Below are 18,668 nucleotides of genomic sequence, written 5' to 3' on the forward strand. Positions count from 1 at the left end.
GACTTGTTTAAAAACTATTTAAAAAATCAATTTTTCCCTCAATGGTACAGCGGTAAGTCTGAAGGCGTATATCGTAAATACCAGTTTTGGTACCTGTGGTGAACACAGTGCAAATAGCTCATTGTGTGGCCTTGTGGTTAACTACAAACAACAAGAATTTCGGTTAAGTTTGAGTGTAATGTTACAATGTTTAATATTATTAAAGAGGTATTTCTACATTGTTGCAGAAAATTTACAAGTTCCTAGTTTTACCAAACTTCTACATTTAAATCGTATTGTCACGAATTAATTAATTATAAATACTCTTAAAATTTAAATGCCTTTTCTTATCGAAAAAAATAAAGATGATAAAAAGGAAACATTTCCTTGTTCTGAACTGAATGAATAACTGGAAGAAATAACAGTCTCGAACATAGTTTTACCAAAGTACCAAAATAACAATGAACTTCTAGATATTTTTTATAATCAATCAATCACGATAGTTCTAATAGGTATTACTCTGTAAATGTGAATAATTTTTCGAGTCACAAAAGTGACAAAGGCGCTTGGTTCAGTAAATATAACAACATTCCTCGCAATTATAACTTGATGTGGAACACTGAATGTCAACAGGCATACTGCAACAAAAATATTGACCTCATAAGAAATTCACTAAACACTAACAACTTGATTAAATTCCTACACACCATCTTTATAGTATAACAACAGAATACACTAAATATAAAGTGTTTTTGTAAGTCATATTTTCAGTTTTCATTTAGATGGCTGTTTGTTATAGGCAGTAGTAATTACCTCATTAATTTCAGTGCTAAGTATATAATGATATAAATGTCACTTAGTCAGTTAATTATTTAGCAAATTGAAACAGAAAACCAATGAGATGTTCAGTTCAGTATTAGTAGCGAGTTAAACAGTTAGTGTGTCTGTAAGTTAGTCAGTTAGTATCGATCAGTCAAAAAATTTCGCAAGCTAATTACTCTCAGAATTTTTATTGAAACGTTGTTTGTGAAGTTAGGCCTACGAGTAAACATAGCCTGTACTGTAGCAAATGTTACTGAAAAATAGATTAATTAGTGTTTCTTACGTAGATGTGGTGAGCATTATTTTTACCAAATAATCCGAAACAATCTGCCCAACGATAGGACACGTTCTACAATATAGTAATATGTTTTGATTAATAAGCCTATACAATTATCCAAATCTAATTGTTAATTAAATCCTCATTTCTTCTTAATTACTAGATATAATAACTAACTAGTAATTGATAAAAATAGTAAATTATATTCAGAAAGTGCCTACTGATATTTTATATTATATATACTAAGAAACACGTTCATACTTCTCGTGGAGGGAGATAGGAGTAAGTGTCATTCGCCAGATCTACTGAATACGGGAAATCAGCCAAGGATACTATGATAACTGTGGCACTATACGCCACTTTTGTTTGTAGTAGACTTCACATAGTAACTACCGAAACATCTACCAAACTTCAACCGATCGCCCATTGTTTATCAATACAAACTCGATCGTTGGGTGGGAGAGGCTAAATTTATCCACTAGACTCCATCAATATTGGTTCAGTCAGTTCCTCTCACCCACCAATGTGTGACGCCGAGACACAAGACAGATGGACAACACAAAAAATTAAAGAGAAAGCATAAGAAGGGAGGATAGCGCGAATCTTACGCAGCATGTCAAACCTAAGATGAAATATAATTAAATGTATTTTTTCTTAATTACGTGAAGCTGGTGTATTTGAGGTAAAACTTGATAGATGACGTACCCCCAACATAATTTATGTTTTACTTATTCCGATACCTCTACAAGTCAAGGTACATTACATAATTACCCACCTTATAATTGGTGCCGCTGGTGTTAGATGTTTGTGTTTTGGCTACTATTTTTTTATCTCTCTCTCTGATGAATTTACATTTAATTATATACATACAGGTGTATTTATATTTCTGTTGTTGTCTTTTCGAATATTTTTATCGTGTTTGTTTAAAGCGCCATATTTTTTTCCAACAATTAATGCACACATTTGGATAACAGTTCAAAACAAACATTCCAGTACTCTCCGCGCATTGAATGTTTATTTCTATTTAAAAATATAACAACGTTAAATATTTTTCGAGAAGCAAGTGAGATAAAAACATATTCAAGTAATTACAGTTCACGATATCGTAGTGATAAATTATTGTTACCAGAAGCGTGCCACCTAGCGATGAAATAAAAAAAAATTTCTTACTGGCGAATATACAAATGTTTTTCTTTGTGTGTGAAACATGTCTTAGAAGTATGGAAACATACAATGAATAGAAAATTAAGAGAACACAGATATATATAACAACATTGTAATTTATCTTGTACTTTTTAATCTATTTAAATTTCAAGTCATTTCTGCTCACTTCAAAAACAAATCTAATTAATTTCACTACACTGAACGGGGGGTGGCAAACTGAGAAGATAGAGGGCCAGGCGAATCTCTGTTTAGACGTTGTTGTACATGTGGTGTACTCTCCATTCTTAAAGTTTCAAATACTACAGCAAATGTCAAAATCAGATGTAAAGCAATTGAAAAAAAAGCCATCTCGCACGTGGTTGAATTTATACTCTAAGCCTAATTCACGCAATTTTTCAGCTTCAATGGAAAAAAATGTTTTTTTTTTATAATTCTAGATATTGTTTCGATTATATTACAATAAATAAAAGTTACATTTCGTGTCTCTTAATTAATCTGTCTCTTCGTCTATTTGTTAACAAATCTGTGCAGGTTTCCTGTTTACAAAACAATGCATATGTAACAATAATGTTCCCTAAGAGATCACCATTCACATGTCAATCGTTTTTGCGAATTGTTTTTTTTTTTCTCAAGAATAACACAGATTTCGATTTACTCCTAACACCGAAACGTTAAAAAAGTTAGGAGAACTTTTATTTTACTGATCTGTGGAAATTCATCTCTTCCCTTATCATTTCTCCTAAACCATCAACACAGGTACGATTGTGACAGATGTATGCACTATACCACTTTATCCGTACGTGTTTTCCACACACTTATGTAAACAAAAAGGCGCGTATTTATTATTTTGAGTCTCGTTTTGACGTCAATTGGCACTGATATTTATTATGATTTTACATTCCACTCGAAACATTGTTTGTTTTTTGAATTTCGCGCAAAGCTACTCGAGGGCTATCTGTGCTAGCCGTCCCTAATTTAGCAGTGTAAGACTAGAGGGAAGACAGCTAGTCATCACCACCCACCTCCAACTCTTGGGCTACTCTTTTACCAACAAATAGTGGAATTGACCGCCACATTATAACGCCCTCACGGCTGAAAGGGCGAACATGTTTGGTGCAATCGGGATTCGAACCCGCGACCCTCGGATTACGAGTCGAACGCCTTAACACACTAGGCCATGCCGGGCCCCACTCGAAACATACGCAATATACGTTTGCAACTTAATTCATTACACGTAACGTAATAATGCAGGTCACTTCATGAAATCATGTTTTATAACACAGGAGCTTATTTTGTGACAAAGATATGTTATTCCAGGTGAACGTCATAGATGGAACATCATGATAGACCACATAAGAGTATTAAATGTAGATTCTCGAAACTACATATTTTTTGGTTTGGCCGAAATCAAGCATAAAGCGACGCAATGGGCTATCTATGCTTTGCCCACCCCAGGTATCAAAACCCTGTTTCTAGCGATATGAGTGAGCAGCCATACCGCTGTGCCACTGATGGGGACAGATTTTTAGGCTTAAGTGATTGCAATATAGGTGAACATCAGTAACAACAAGATAAAAATAGGGATATTTATTCCTAAAAATAAAGTAATGTTATATTGAATATCGATTAAAACAAGTTTAGGTGGTTATTACAAACGAAATGCTGATTTTGAATTATTTGTTTGCTTTAGAACAAACCACTTTAGGCCACAAGATATATCCACCGAGAGTCAAACTCCGACTTTTAGCGTTTCAAGTCCGTAAATTTCAAATGCCCACCGGTGGCACAGTGGTATGTCTGCAGATTTATATCGCTAGAATCCGGGTTTCGATACCCGTGGTGAGCAGAGCACAGACAGCTCTTTGTATAGCTTTGTGCTTTATACCAAACAATAAAAGATTAAAATGAGCTTGCACTTGAGAGTGGACTTGTTGACAATATATGTGTTATTTATTCTGCTATTAGCTTTCTTATACTGTGTCAAATATGGCCACCTATAATATAAAAGACACTTTTGAAATAACGTTTCTTTCGAACGAATACTTTTCTATTAAGTTATAAGTCGCTCCTCGCTGAAATGGTATTAGAGACGACTTGATACAAATATTGATAGAGAAATTCGATAGCGTTGACAAAAACAATCTGCAGACAAATGTGACCTGGCCCTTTGAACTATAAACTCTGTAAGCAACATGAAGTTGACATCATGAAGAGACAACATTCCTTTCATGCTGCATATGTGCAGTGAAAACAAACTAGAGGGAAAATGGAAAATAAAATTGCAGTGGGAACCAACCAGTGAAAGCTGTCTTGAAAATAATGGAAACACAGACTGCAATTAAAGCAATCTTACGTCCAGATTTATCTGAAAACAAAAAAACCTGATGTATCAGAAAAAGAATACGTCCTTTCTCTTTCAATAAAGAAATTTAAAGATCTTTCATTACATTTGGAGATCAGACTCTTGAAAAGTTCATCACGGAACCGAAGTGTATATTGTTTGTTTCCTTGTTCATCAGAATTCACATACGTTTTAACTTATTCAGTGTATTGTCAGAACAAACCTACAAAACTGAAGCATACGTTGGATACCAGTGATAAAGCACGCTGAATGAGACTTCCATAATTGGCAAAACAACTGTACTTTTAAGAAAATATATAACAAAATAATAGTACATACATATTATTATCTTAACGAGATTAAATTTTAAAAGGAAGCTGTGATTTATAAAATGTTAACCCTATACCCCTCCGATGGCTCAGGGGAAGGTCTGAGGGTGTGTATGTGTGTGTGTGTATTTTCATGTAGCAAAGCCACATCGGACTATCTGCTGAGACAAACGAGGGGAATCGAATCCCTGATTTTAGCTTTGTAAATCCGTAGAATTACCTCTGTACCAACAGGGGGCATTTAAGAGCAATTTACGCTAAAAAATTGGTTTTGATATCCGCAATAAGCAGAGTACAGATAGCTTATTGTAGATTGGTGCTTAATAAGCAGAGTACAGATAGCTTATTGTAAATTGGTGCTTAATAAGCAGAGTACAGATACCTTATTGTAGATTGGTGCTTAATAAGCAGAGTACAGAAACCTTATTGTAGATTGGTGCTTAATAAGCAGAGTACAGATAGCTTATTGTAGATTGGTGCTTAATAAGCAGAGTACAGATAGCCTATTGTAGATTGGTGCTTAATAAGCAGAGTACAGATAGCTTGTTGTAGATTGGTGCTTAATAAGCAGAGTACAGATAGCCTATTGTAGATTGGTGTTTAATATGCAGAGTACTGATAGCTTGTTATAGATTGGTGCTTAATAAGCAGAGTACAGATAGCCTATTGTAGATTGGTGCTTAATAAGCAGAGTACAGATAGCCTATTGTAGATTGGTGCTTAATAAAAGATAACAAATCTTTAAAAGTTTTATTTGTAGGTTTTTTATCGGTTAGTGAACTGAAAATACTTTTATAAAAAAAATGAAACTTTTTAGTGGTATTTTGTATATTGGCTTAACAACTATCTAAATAAAAATATAATAAGAAGTGTAGAAAATACATCACAAGTTTAATCAGCCACCAGCATTGTCTGCATCAGAATATGGTTCTGTGTACCTTCGTCTGGTGTGTTTTGAATTACGTCCAAAGCTACACCAGGGCTATCTGCGCTAGCCGTCCCTAATTTGGCAGCGTAAGACAGGAGGGAAGCCAGCTAGTCATCACCACCAACCGCCAACTCTTGGGCTACTTTTTACCAACGAATAGTGGTATTGACCGTCATATTATAACGTCTCCATGGCTGATAGGGCAAGCATGTTTGGTGTGACGGGGCTTCGAACCCAAGACCTTCAGATTACGAGTCGAATGCCTTAACCACCTGGCGATGCCAAGCAAGGAATGAAGCTTAAAACTACACGAAAAAGAAACGTCAAGACAAAAAGAAGCTCGACATTTTTATTGTGAGATTATGTTTATGTAATTCAGTGATTGATCATTCTCCACTTTACCAAACATTGTCAAACACTCGACTCGTAACATCTTTAAGTGCCACTTGGAGGCTCAGCACTAAACCTATACTTATAACGTTAAAATTGAGTTTCGAAACCTGCGATAAGCAGAACACAGATCTTTCTAGGCACGGCAATGGCCGCCAGGTGGTTAAGGTACTTGATTCGTAATCTGAGGGTCGCTGGTTCGAATCGCCGTCGCACCAAACATGCTCGTCCTTTCAGCCGTGGGGGCGTTATAAGTGATGGCCAATCCCACTATCTGTTGGTAAAAGAGTAGCTAGCCCAAGAGGTGGCGGTGGATGGTGATGACTAGTTATCTTCCCTTTAGTCTGCTACTGCTAAATTAGGGACGGCTAGCGCAGATAGCCCTCGAGTAACGTTGCGCGAAATTCAAAACAAACCAAACCTACAGCCACAATAGTGGTTATATATATATATCAGCTATCAATGTTATATATAAGTGGGTATGAATATATTCGCTTAATTACAATAATTGATTTGAAACTTGAACACCATCCATTTATGTCTGATTAATTCTGAAGATTTTTACGACATAAATCCGAGCACCTAATTCATCCCGCTTTTTTATGTAGTTATTTTAAACAACTAATTTTTTAACTTTGTAGACATATAATTATCTTTAAAACGTTTAATACAATGTAAAATGTAAATCTTGTACTAATACGTGGAAAGAACCGAGTTCCTTTCTCTGTAAATCTGCGACAATTTCCATATAGTATAAAAATACAGTTTACTTTAGATGTATATAACAGGAGTACTATAACAAAGTATCTCGGTAGGTTATCTGAGACATAAAAATACATCCAAAACTTATGAACGAGGGCTTTTCAAAATCCAGATGTTGACGTCTTATTTAACCCTCATAAGTATCATTAACATGTAAGAGACTTACTTATTTCCTTTGTCAATCTGTTGAGAACGCTTTGACTCTTTTACTTTTGTTTATTAATGCTCAACAATATACATTGTCTCTTAGCAACTTAACTATCACGTGATTGTTCTTAGGTCAATGACGGTGTTTATGCTGAATGCTAAATATTCATGTTGATTTGCTAGAAAGGTTAGATTTTTAACATTTTATTATTTTGATAATTTCGGTGATGGGTTTAAAAGTTTTATGTGGCGCATTAGTGTTAATTAATAAATATTATTTTGACATTTTAACACCTGCATCACTTGGCCTTAAAACATGAAGAAATGTAAACGTTCATTATTACCAAATATCTTTTATTCCTTCTACAGTGAAAAGTTTTTTATCGGTTTGTTTGTTTTGAAATTCGCACAAAGCTACTCGAGGGCTATCTGCGCTAGCCGTCCCTAATTTAGCAGTGTAAGACTAAAGGGAAGGCAGCTAGTCATCACCACCCACCGTCAATTATTGGGCTACTCTTTTACCACCGAATAGTGGGATTGACCGTCACATTATAACGCTCCCACGGCTGAGAGGGCAGGCATGTTTGGTGCGACGGGGATGCGAATCCGTGACCCTCAGATCACGAGTCGCACGCCTTAACCCATCTGGCCATGCCGGGCCTTTTGTATCGGTATGTCCGCACTATGTTTTCTACTTCCTGACCTAAAATTCATCGAAGAGGCTTAACAATACTATTTAAGTCTCTTTAAGAATGCACACGTACATTTATTCACAATAACATTTCGTTTCAACGGTAGTTCTTACTAAACATGTGGCGATTAAAGAATTACTTCGAGACAGAGCGCATGTATTTTGGAGGAATAAACAAATTCGTTTATGTTAAAATTCTATGATTTACGCTTATCAGTTGACAATGGTTTCCCGTCATATATGATGGACTTTTATACTGGTATATAAACAAAATTTTAAAAATTAAATAGAAATATTTAATTTGTATTAAATTAACGCCACAAGATAATAAATTTCATTTATATCCATTCTTTTAACACTTAAAACTAATCGTATAAACTAAAAGTGGTTATTTTGTAAGTACATGTACTCGCTTAGGTTATAAACATAACTGTTTTGGGTATCAGACAAACGTTATTTCTTTAAGAAAAAAATGATAAATAGTTCATGGAGAGCTCTGTAAATGAGCTATGTCCCTGTTTAAATATAGATATACTTATCTGTGCTATATCACTAATTATTCTATTTCTTATCACGGATATTTCACAAGCAGTCTTAATTAGTGTATCCATAACACTATGTAACAAATTTTTTACATTTTCTTGTTCTTGGAAAGAAAGGGTTATTTTCTAATCGCTTATGCCTGAAGTAAATAGAAAAGACCTATTTTTCTCTTCAAACTTTGCTTTTGTGATCTGCGTAATGAAATTTTCCAGGACATTTCAGATAGATTCAGAGCTGAGTAGCTGATAGAAAAGTTTCTCGAACTTTCTGGAATGTTGTAGAACTTTCGAGAATTTTCAAGAACTTTCCATAGTAATATATATACAGGGATTCATTACTCACTACATCAGTTTAGTTCTAGCTGCCAAAGTGAACACATAGACCAATCTGATTTATCAGAGATGGCATCAAGAAGCTGCAAGCATTCTCCAGACACATTCTGCTATGTATGTGACTAATTTATCAAGACAAGAGCGAAAAAGTACTCTGTGACAGCATCTGCTAAAATGTGTGAAGCCTACAAGACATATTTCGGCATGCCTGTCGGGTATCAAGACAAACCCTGGGTGTCTCATTTTACCTGCGAGCACTGCAAAAAAAAAAAAAAAACTCTAGAAGGTAAGACAGACAAGTTTTTGCTTGCTTGAATAGTAAGGTTTTATATCATACAAATTTTAGACCTTTTAAAATTTAAATATCTTTTTTTAAATTCCATTAGTATAGAAAAATATCACATATAAAATATTTTGCATGAACCTCTAACACATTAGTTGTGGATGAAGTAAGTTTATTATTCATAATAACAATTTTATTTTGCTCTTTTGCAGGATGGTACAAAGGGGAAAAGAGAGCCATGAAGTTCGCTATTTCAAGAATTTAGCGTGAACCACTGACCACTCAAACAATTGCTACTTCTGCATGGTGGACCCTTCCAAACGTCGGGCTGGCAAGATTGCATCTGCTATCATGTATCCTGATCTTCCTTCATCCATCACCCCAGTGCCACACTGCTCTGAGCTCTCTGTACCCACTCTGCCAAAGAGAAAGCAGCCATCCTCAGAAGAGAGCAGCAAATCAGAAGAGGAGGCAGACGTTGAAGATCAGATTACAATTTCAGAGGTGCAGCTGGTGAGAGAAACCCATAGTACCCCAACCAAAGAGACCTCAATGACCTGATCAGAGATCTTGGTCTAACAAAGTCGAATGCCGAGCTTTTGACATCTAGGCTCAAGGAGTGGGATTTGTTAGATGAAAGTGTGGAAGTCACAAGTAACTTCTAAACATTTTTATATAACTTTAACACAAATACATGTAAATCTTGATTCATATGTTGTTTTATTCAGACCTTATGTAAATGAAAATGTGCAAATTTGCCCGTTTTTACATAGAAAATAGGTTAATTTCTAAATATCATTATCCAAGTCACAAAAGCAAAGTCTGAAGGGAATAATGGTCATTGTATGTACTTTTACAACATAATCAATTAAGAAATAACACATACTATCCAGGAACAAAATTTGTGTTACATAACGTAATCAGATGAATATGAACAGCTTAAAACAGATTGAAACTATTCCCAATTAACAGACAGACCTACACTGTTCATTATCTGTTAGACAAATCTCTACTGTTCATTATCTGTTGGACAGACCTGCACTGTTTATTATTTGTTAGACGTATATGCACTCTTTATATTCTGGTAAACAGACTTGCACGATTTATATTCTGTCAAAAGCTCCTTTACTGGTTACGATCTGTCAGATAGGCCTGAAATATTTATTCTCTGCTAAACATACCAGCACTGTTTCCATTCTGTCAGACACACCTTTATACTGCATACATTCTGTCAGATAAACAGACACTATTTAAATTCTTCATTGATTGTATTCTATCAGATACATCTTAACTGTTTATATTCGCTACGATGGACCGTTGTTTGTTTACTTTATTATGGATAGCTCTTCCTTCAGTCTTGTGTCTAAACATAAGTACCTACGTATTGCTATAAGTTCGTTAAATCTGAACTTGTACTCAACCAGAAAGCTTTCACATTTATAATAGCAGACTGTCTTGCACAATGTGCATCTAATCTATAACATACTGTTGTATAATGTGCATCTAATTAGTAACATACTGTCATGCACAATGTGTATCTAATCAGTAACAGACTGTCTTGCACAATGTGCATCTAATCTATAACATACTGTTGTATAATGTGCATCTAATTAGTAACATACTGTCATGCACAATGTGTATCTAATCAGTAACAGACTGTCTTTCACAATGTGCATCTAATCAGTAACAGACTGTCTTGCACAATGTGCATCTAATCTATAACATACTGTTGTATAATGTGCATCTAATCAGTAACATACTGTCATGCACAATGTGTATCTAATCAGTAACAGACTGTCTTGCACAATGTGTATCTAATCAGTAACAGACTGTCTTTCACAATGTGTATCTAATCAGTAACAGACTGTCTTGCACAATATTCATCTAATCAATAACATACTGTCTTGCACAATGTGTATCTAATCAGTAACAGACTGTCTTTCACAATGTGTATCTAATCAGTAACAGACTGTCTTGCACAATATTCATCTAATCAATAACATACTGTCTTGCACAATGTGTATCTAATCAGTACAGACTGTCTTGCACAATGTGTATCTAATTAGTAACAGACTGTCTTGCACAATATTCATCTAATCAGTAACAGACTGTCTTGCACAATATTCATCTAATCAATAACATACTGTCTTGCACAATGTGTATCTAATCAATAACATACTGTCTTGCACAATGTGCATCTAACCAGAGAGATCCAAATGTAATATGTAACCGCACTTTACAATTAATAAGCTTTGTGTAATCAAATATTCTCGACCACTTACTTACATATAATCAGATTCGCCTGCTTGTTAGGTCTGAACATATATATATATATACCTGTGTTACTTAGTTCTATTCAGACAATTATGCTTTAACAAGACAGTCTACCTCAATATACATCGTATGGAAGCGAATATAAATAAATACTAATTAATATTGTTGCTAACAGAACAGAGCAAACAAAACGTAGACAGATTTACAATAATTTTATTTATTCGGGAACACCTCTATCCATAACATTCAGTGAATTATCCTTCTATTAATAATATAATCATTTTTCCTCACGAATACCAGGACAAACGTGGCTTTATTTCAATGGAAACTGACACAAAACTAGCACGTTAAAATTCAAGGACAAGTGCTCAGAGATAAATACATATATACGTATGACACGTTATTATAACAGTAATAAAACGGCTGTCATCTACAAGAGACTAAACAAAGTGATAATGGGTATTGCACCATTTGTTATTGGTTTCATTTAAGAACAAATAACTTAACTCGTATTTCTACAATGTGCAACTGTGTTTGACAACGGCGTTGTGCACGTAAAAGCCAAACAGCCAAGCTGCCTATTCGAGGACGAACCTTAAGAACGTTATAACTCGTATTTCCAATCTTCCAAGCAGCACCGCTATTTCTACAATCTCACTACTGTGTCTTTGTCTATCTCCTCCTCGTGTGTTGTCTCGTGTTTAGCACGACGAAGTCTCTTGTCACTCGGCATGATTTCGTGCCGAAACTGTCAGATTCAGACCACAGATGCAGACGCGGCCTGTTCGTTGTCAAACAAAACTAAAAACTGGCAGCACAAAATTAAGGGCGGCGTTGTAGAAAAGGTGATAAATTACAATTTATTTTGTTTGGATCTACGTTAAGGTTGGAGGTTTGAACATCGCCTGTTCTTACGCCTGTGTATATCCTGAAATGCCTCGAAATAATTTAGTTTTTTTTAGTTTTGTTTCACGAGTCGCTGAAAGACGCATAATCAATACAAGACTAGCAGTGAGCTCTTCCATACATTGATTGCGATAGTTTAGAGCAGTTTAAGAAGTTATAACAGCTCGTTTATGTGTAGAATAATCATTTGTCACATTTTAAGAGTCCCATTTACTAACAGCAAACTTCTACTTAAAGAAGTGGCTTGTTCAGGGGTCCAGTGCTATCCACTGCTAAAAGCGTAGCACAGACTAAGTTAACGAAACACAATAAACTATGTTCTAGGGTCCAGTGCTATCCACTGCTAAAAGCGTAGCACAGACTAAGTTAACGAAACACAATAAACTATGTTCTAGGGTCCAGTGCTATCCACTGCTAAAAGCGTAGCACAGACTAAGTTAACGAAACACAATAAACTATGTTCAGGGGTCCAGTGCTATCCACTGCTAAAAGCGTAGCACAGACTAAGTTAACGAAACACAATAAACTATGTTCAGGGGTCCAGTGCTTTCCAATGTTGAAAGCGTAGCACAGACTAAGTTAGCGAAACACAATAAACTATGTTCAGGGGTCCAGTGCTATCCATTGTTGAAAGCGTAGCACAGACTAAGTTAACGAAACACAATAAACTATATTCAGAGGTCCAGTGCTATCCATTGTTAAAAGCGTAGCACAGACTAAGTTAACAAAACACAATAAACTGTGTTCAGAGGTCCAGTGCTATCCATTGTTAAAAGCATAGCACAGACTAAGTTAGCGAAACACAACTAATTATCAACAGATGTTTCTCATCCTTACTTTGCAATTTCATTACTTTCATAATTTTCGTTAAGTTGTAAATCTTCGAAAAGGAAAACTTACTTAAACTATCAAGTTAAATGTTACCTTTTCCATTAAGAGTCTAGTCTCACGTGGCAATACCACACTGTCATTCACAAATACTAGTATGTATCTTACCGATACACCTTTTGTAATTATAGAAAAGGGATGTTATTTATATAGAAATAGAATCATATTTTAGTATTCGCTTTAACATGAACATCTTGTCTCTCGTTGTACATAAAAGTTCGTTAATAAATATCAGTTCCTAAAACACCTTGTTTAATGTCTCAACATTCACTAACGCAGTATCAGATGTCCTGATGTCAGTAAAATGGGCAGACTCCTCTCCTCAAAAAGACATTAGGTGCTACTTAAAAACAGTTTCTCAGAAATCAAACTGTCAGTAAAAGACTTGTCTGAAGTCGAAGTTTAGAAAAAACATATTTTGCACATTTTTATTACAGAAATAAAACTATTTCGGATGTCTGTCTCGGTAGTCTATATTATCATGTTGGGTTAAGGTGTTTTATAGGGCCAACTTGTATATGTTAAGACTGTAATATATTGCTACGAATAGAAGCGACAACAGTTCCATATAAGTTCGATTCAAGGCAAATTTCCTACCATTCGTCAACGCAATACTGCAATGAATAGATCTGTGGATGGAAAAAAACAATTCCAAAGACATGTAGTAAAAAAAGCAAGTCAATAGCACTAACAAGAACTACCGCCACTGTTTCCAAAATTCGCATCCTTGCTAAAAAGTTACACACATTTCGATCAGTTATGCACATGAAAATTCACAGAGAAGCACAAACCACGAATGCTAAAGTTGCTAGTCTGACGTACTGGCGAAATAAAATGGTACGTTCTACATAAATACCTTCTTTTAAGAGATGGAAGTTTATTGCAACACTGAACTAGGCCTGGATGTATTTAAATGACTGCTACAAAAAAACGATTATTTGCTACCAACCAAAAAGCGTTTAAGGTTTGTTTTAAAGCAATACAAAGACTGTAAAGAAATATTTTCGTCGAGTTCAATACTGAAGATTTCTATTAAAGTAAAAAAAATCAAACTTCACAAATGCACAGCAAAGCAGAAGTGGTTTCTACCTGCTACCAGGAGAACGAATTTACGCCAATGATATGAGACGAAATTTATCCAAATGATGGCTAGGACCTGCGTCAAATCTTACTTCTGAGTCTACAATAGCTTTACAGCATGAGTCATGAACAATAGAACTTGAGCTGTCTCCCTTCTCTTGCTTACCAGTGGCATCACGTGATTGCACATCCACTGAATTCTATGCACTTGACTTGTTTAAGTGTGATTTTGGATGCCGATGTTCATGTTGAGAGGAAGATTTTTGGATAATATGTCCAGCTATGAGGTCTATAACGAGAATAAGAAGCAAAAGCTAGTAACAGTCGAATTATGGCGTGTCTGATAAAACTGTGTGATCATTGGAACTGTGGCGTGTTGAAACAAATTACAAAATCATTGGATTTATGGTGTGTTGAATACAGTTACAAAATCACTGAAATTGCAGTGTCCAAGAAAATTAAATAATCAATAGAATTATGGTGTGTCCAACGAAACCATATAATCATTAGAATTGTGGTGTGTTCAACGAAACTATATAATCATTAGAATTGTGGTGTGTCCAACAAATTAGATAATCATTGGAACTGTGGTGTGTCCAACAAAATTATATAATCACTGAAACTGTGGTGTGTCCAAGAAAATTAGATAATCAATGGAAAAGTGGTGTGTCCAACGAAACTATATAATCATTAGAACTGCGGTGTGTCCAACGAAACTATATAATCATTAGAACTGTGGTGTGTCCAACGAAACTATATGATCATTAGAACTGTGGTGTGTTCAACGAAACTATATGATCATTAGAATTGTGGTGTGTTCAACGAAACTATATAATCATTAGAATTGCGGTGTGTTCAACGAAACTATGTAATCATTAGAACTGTGGCGTGTCCAACGAAACTATATAATCATTAGAATTGTGGTGTGTCCAGCAAATTAGATAATCAATGGAATTGTGGTGTGTCCAATAAAATTAGATAATCAATGGAATTGTGATGTGTCCAACGAAACTATATAATCATTAGACCTGTGGTGTGTCGAACGAAACTATATGATCATTAGAATTGCGGTGTGTCGAACGAAACTATGTAATCATTAGAATTGTGGTGTGTTCAACGAAACTATATAATCATTAGAATTGTGGTGCGTTCAACGAAACTATATGATCATTAGAATTGCGGTGTGTCGAACGAAACTATGTAATCATTAGAATTGTGGCGTGTTCAACGAAACTATATGATCATTAGAACTGTGGTGTGTTCAACAAATTAGATAATCATTGGAATTGTGGTGTGTCCAACAAAATTAGATAATCAATGAAATTGTGGTGTGTCCAACAAAATTAGATAATCAATAGAACTGTGGTGTGTCCAACGAAACTATATAATCATTAGAACTGCGGTGTGTCCAACGAAACTATAAAATCATTAGAACTGTGGTGTGTTCAACAAATTAGATAATCATTGGAATTGTGGTGTGTCCAACAAAATTAGATAATCAATAGAACTGTGGTGTGTCCAACGAAACTATATAATCATTAGAACTGCGGTGTGTCCAACGAAACTATATAATCATTAGAACTGTGATGTGTTCAACAAAATTAGATAATCAATGGAATTGTGGTGTGTCCAACGAAACTATATAATCATTAGAACTGTGGTTTGTCCAACGAAACTATGTAATCATTAGAATTGTGGTGTGTTGAACGAAACTATATGATCATTAGAATTGCGGTGTGTCGAACGAAACTATGTAATCATTAGAATTGTGGTGTGTTCAACGAAACTATATAATCATTAGAATTGTGGTGCGTTCAACGAAACTATATGATCATTAGAATTGCGGTGTGTCGAACGAAACTATGTAATCATTAGAATTGTGGCGTGTTCAACGAAACTATATGATCATTAGAACTGTGGTGTGTTCAACAAATTAGATAATCATTGGAATTGTGGTGTGTCCAACAAAATTAGATAATCAATGAAATTGTGGTGTGTCCAACAAAATTAGATAATCAATAGAACTGTGGTGTGTCCAACGAAACTATATAATCATTAGAACTGCGGTGTGTCCAACGAAACTATAAAATCATTAGAACTGTGGTGTGTTCAACAAATTAGATAATCATTGGAATTGTGGTGTGTCCAACAAAATTAGATAATCAATAGAACTGTGGTGTGTCCAACGAAACTATATAATCATTAGAACTGCGGTGTGTCCAACGAAACTATATAATCATTAGAACTGTGATGTGTTCAACAAAATTAGATAATCAATGGAATTGTGGTGTGTCCAACGAAACTATATAATCATTAGAACTGTGGTTTGTCCAACGAAACTATGTAATCATTAGAATTGTGGTGTGTTGAACGAAACTATATGATCATTAGAATTGTGGTGTGTCCAACAAATTAGATAATCAATGGAATTGTGGTGTGTTCAACGAAACTATATGATCATTAGAATTGTGGTGTGTTCAACGAAACTATATAATCATTAGAATTGCGGTGTGTTCAACGAAACTATATAATCATTAGAATTGTGGTGTGTCCAGCAAATTAGATAATCAATGGAATTGTGGTGTGTCCAATAAAATTAGATAATCAATGGAATTGTGATGTGTCCAACGAAACTATATAATCATTAGACCTGTTGTGTGTCGAACGAAACTATATGATCATTAGAATTGCGGTGTGTCGAACGAAACTATGTAATCATTAGAATTGTGGTGTGTTCAACGAAACTATATAATCATTAGAATTGTGGTGCGTTCAACGAAACTATATGATCATTAGAATTGCGGTGTGTCGAACGAAACTATGTAATCATTAGAATTGTGGCGTGTTCAACGAAACTATATGATCATTAGAACTGTGGTGTGTTCAACAAATTAGATAATCATTGGAATTGTGGTGTGTCCAACAAAATTAGATAATCAATGGAATTGTGGTGTGTCCAACAAAATTAGATAATCAATAGAACTGTGGTGTGTCCAACGAAACTATATAATCATTAGAACTGCGGTGTGTCCAACGAAACTATATAATCATTAGAACTGTGGTGTGTTCAACAAATTAGATAATCATTGGAATTGTGGTGTGTCCAACAAAATTAGATAATCAATAGAACTGTGGTGTGTCCAAAAAATTAGATAATCAATGGAATTGTGGTGTGTCCAACGAAACTATATAATCATTAGAATTGCGGTGTGTCCAACAAATTAGATAATCAATGGAATTGTGGTGTGTCCAATAAAATTAGATAATCAATGGAATTGTGGTGTGTCCAACGAAACTATATAATCATTAGACCTGTGGTGTGTCCAAAGAAACTATATGATCATTAGAATTGTGGTGTGTCGAACGAAATTATGTAATCATTAGAATTGTGGTGTGTTCAACGAAACTATATGATATTAGAATTGTGGTGTGTTCAACGAAACTATATGATCATTAGAATTGCGGTGTGTCCAACAAAATTAGATAATCAATGGAATTGTGGTATGTCCAACAAAATTAGATAATTAATAGAACTGTGGTGTGTCCAACGAAACTATATAATCATTAGAACTGCGGTGTGTCCAACGAAACTATATAATCATTAGAACTGTGGTGTGTCCAATAAAATTAGATAATCAATGGAATTGTGGTGTGTTCAACGAAACTATATAATCATTAGAATTGCGGTGTGTCCAACGAAACTATGTAATCATTAGAACTGTGGTGTGTCCAACGAAACTATATAATAATTAGAATTGTGGTGTGTTCAACGAAACTATATAATCATTAGAATTGTAGTGCGTTCAACGAAACTATATGATCATTAGAATTGCGGTGTGTCGAACGAAACTATGTAATCATTAGAATTGTGGCGTGTTCAACGAAACTATATGATCATTAGAACTGTGGTGTGTTCAACAAATTAGATAATCATTGGAATTGTGGTGTGTCCAACAAAATTAGATAATCAATGGAATTGTGGTGTGTCCAACAAAATTAGATAATCAATAGAACTGTGGTGTGTCCAACGAAACTATATAATCATTAGAACTGTGATGTGTTCAACAAAATTAGATAATCAATGGAATTGTGGTGTGTCCAACAAAATTAGATAATCAATAGAACTGTGGTGTGTCCAACGAAACTATATAATCATTAGAACTGCGGTGTGTCCAACGAAACTATATAATCATTAGAACTGTGGTGTGTCCAACAAAATTAGATAATCATTGGAGTTGTGGCGTGTCCAACGAAACTATATAATCATTAGAACTGTGGTTTGTCCAACGAAACTATGTAATCATTAGAATTGTGGTGTGTTGAACGAAACTATATAATCAATGGAATTGTGGTGTGTCCAACGAAACTATATAATCATTAGAATTGTGGTGTGTCCAACAAATTAGATAATCAATGGAATTGTGGTGTGTCCAATAAAATTAGATAATCAATGGAATTGTGGTGTGTCCAACAAATTAGATAATCAATGGAATTGTGGTGTGTCCAATAAAATTAGATAATCAATGGAATTG

The sequence above is a fragment of the Tachypleus tridentatus genome, chromosome 3 (genome assembly GCF_004210375.1).
Source record: "Tachypleus tridentatus isolate NWPU-2018 chromosome 3, ASM421037v1, whole genome shotgun sequence".
Classification (NCBI taxonomy): domain Eukaryota; kingdom Metazoa; phylum Arthropoda; class Merostomata; order Xiphosura; family Limulidae; genus Tachypleus; species Tachypleus tridentatus.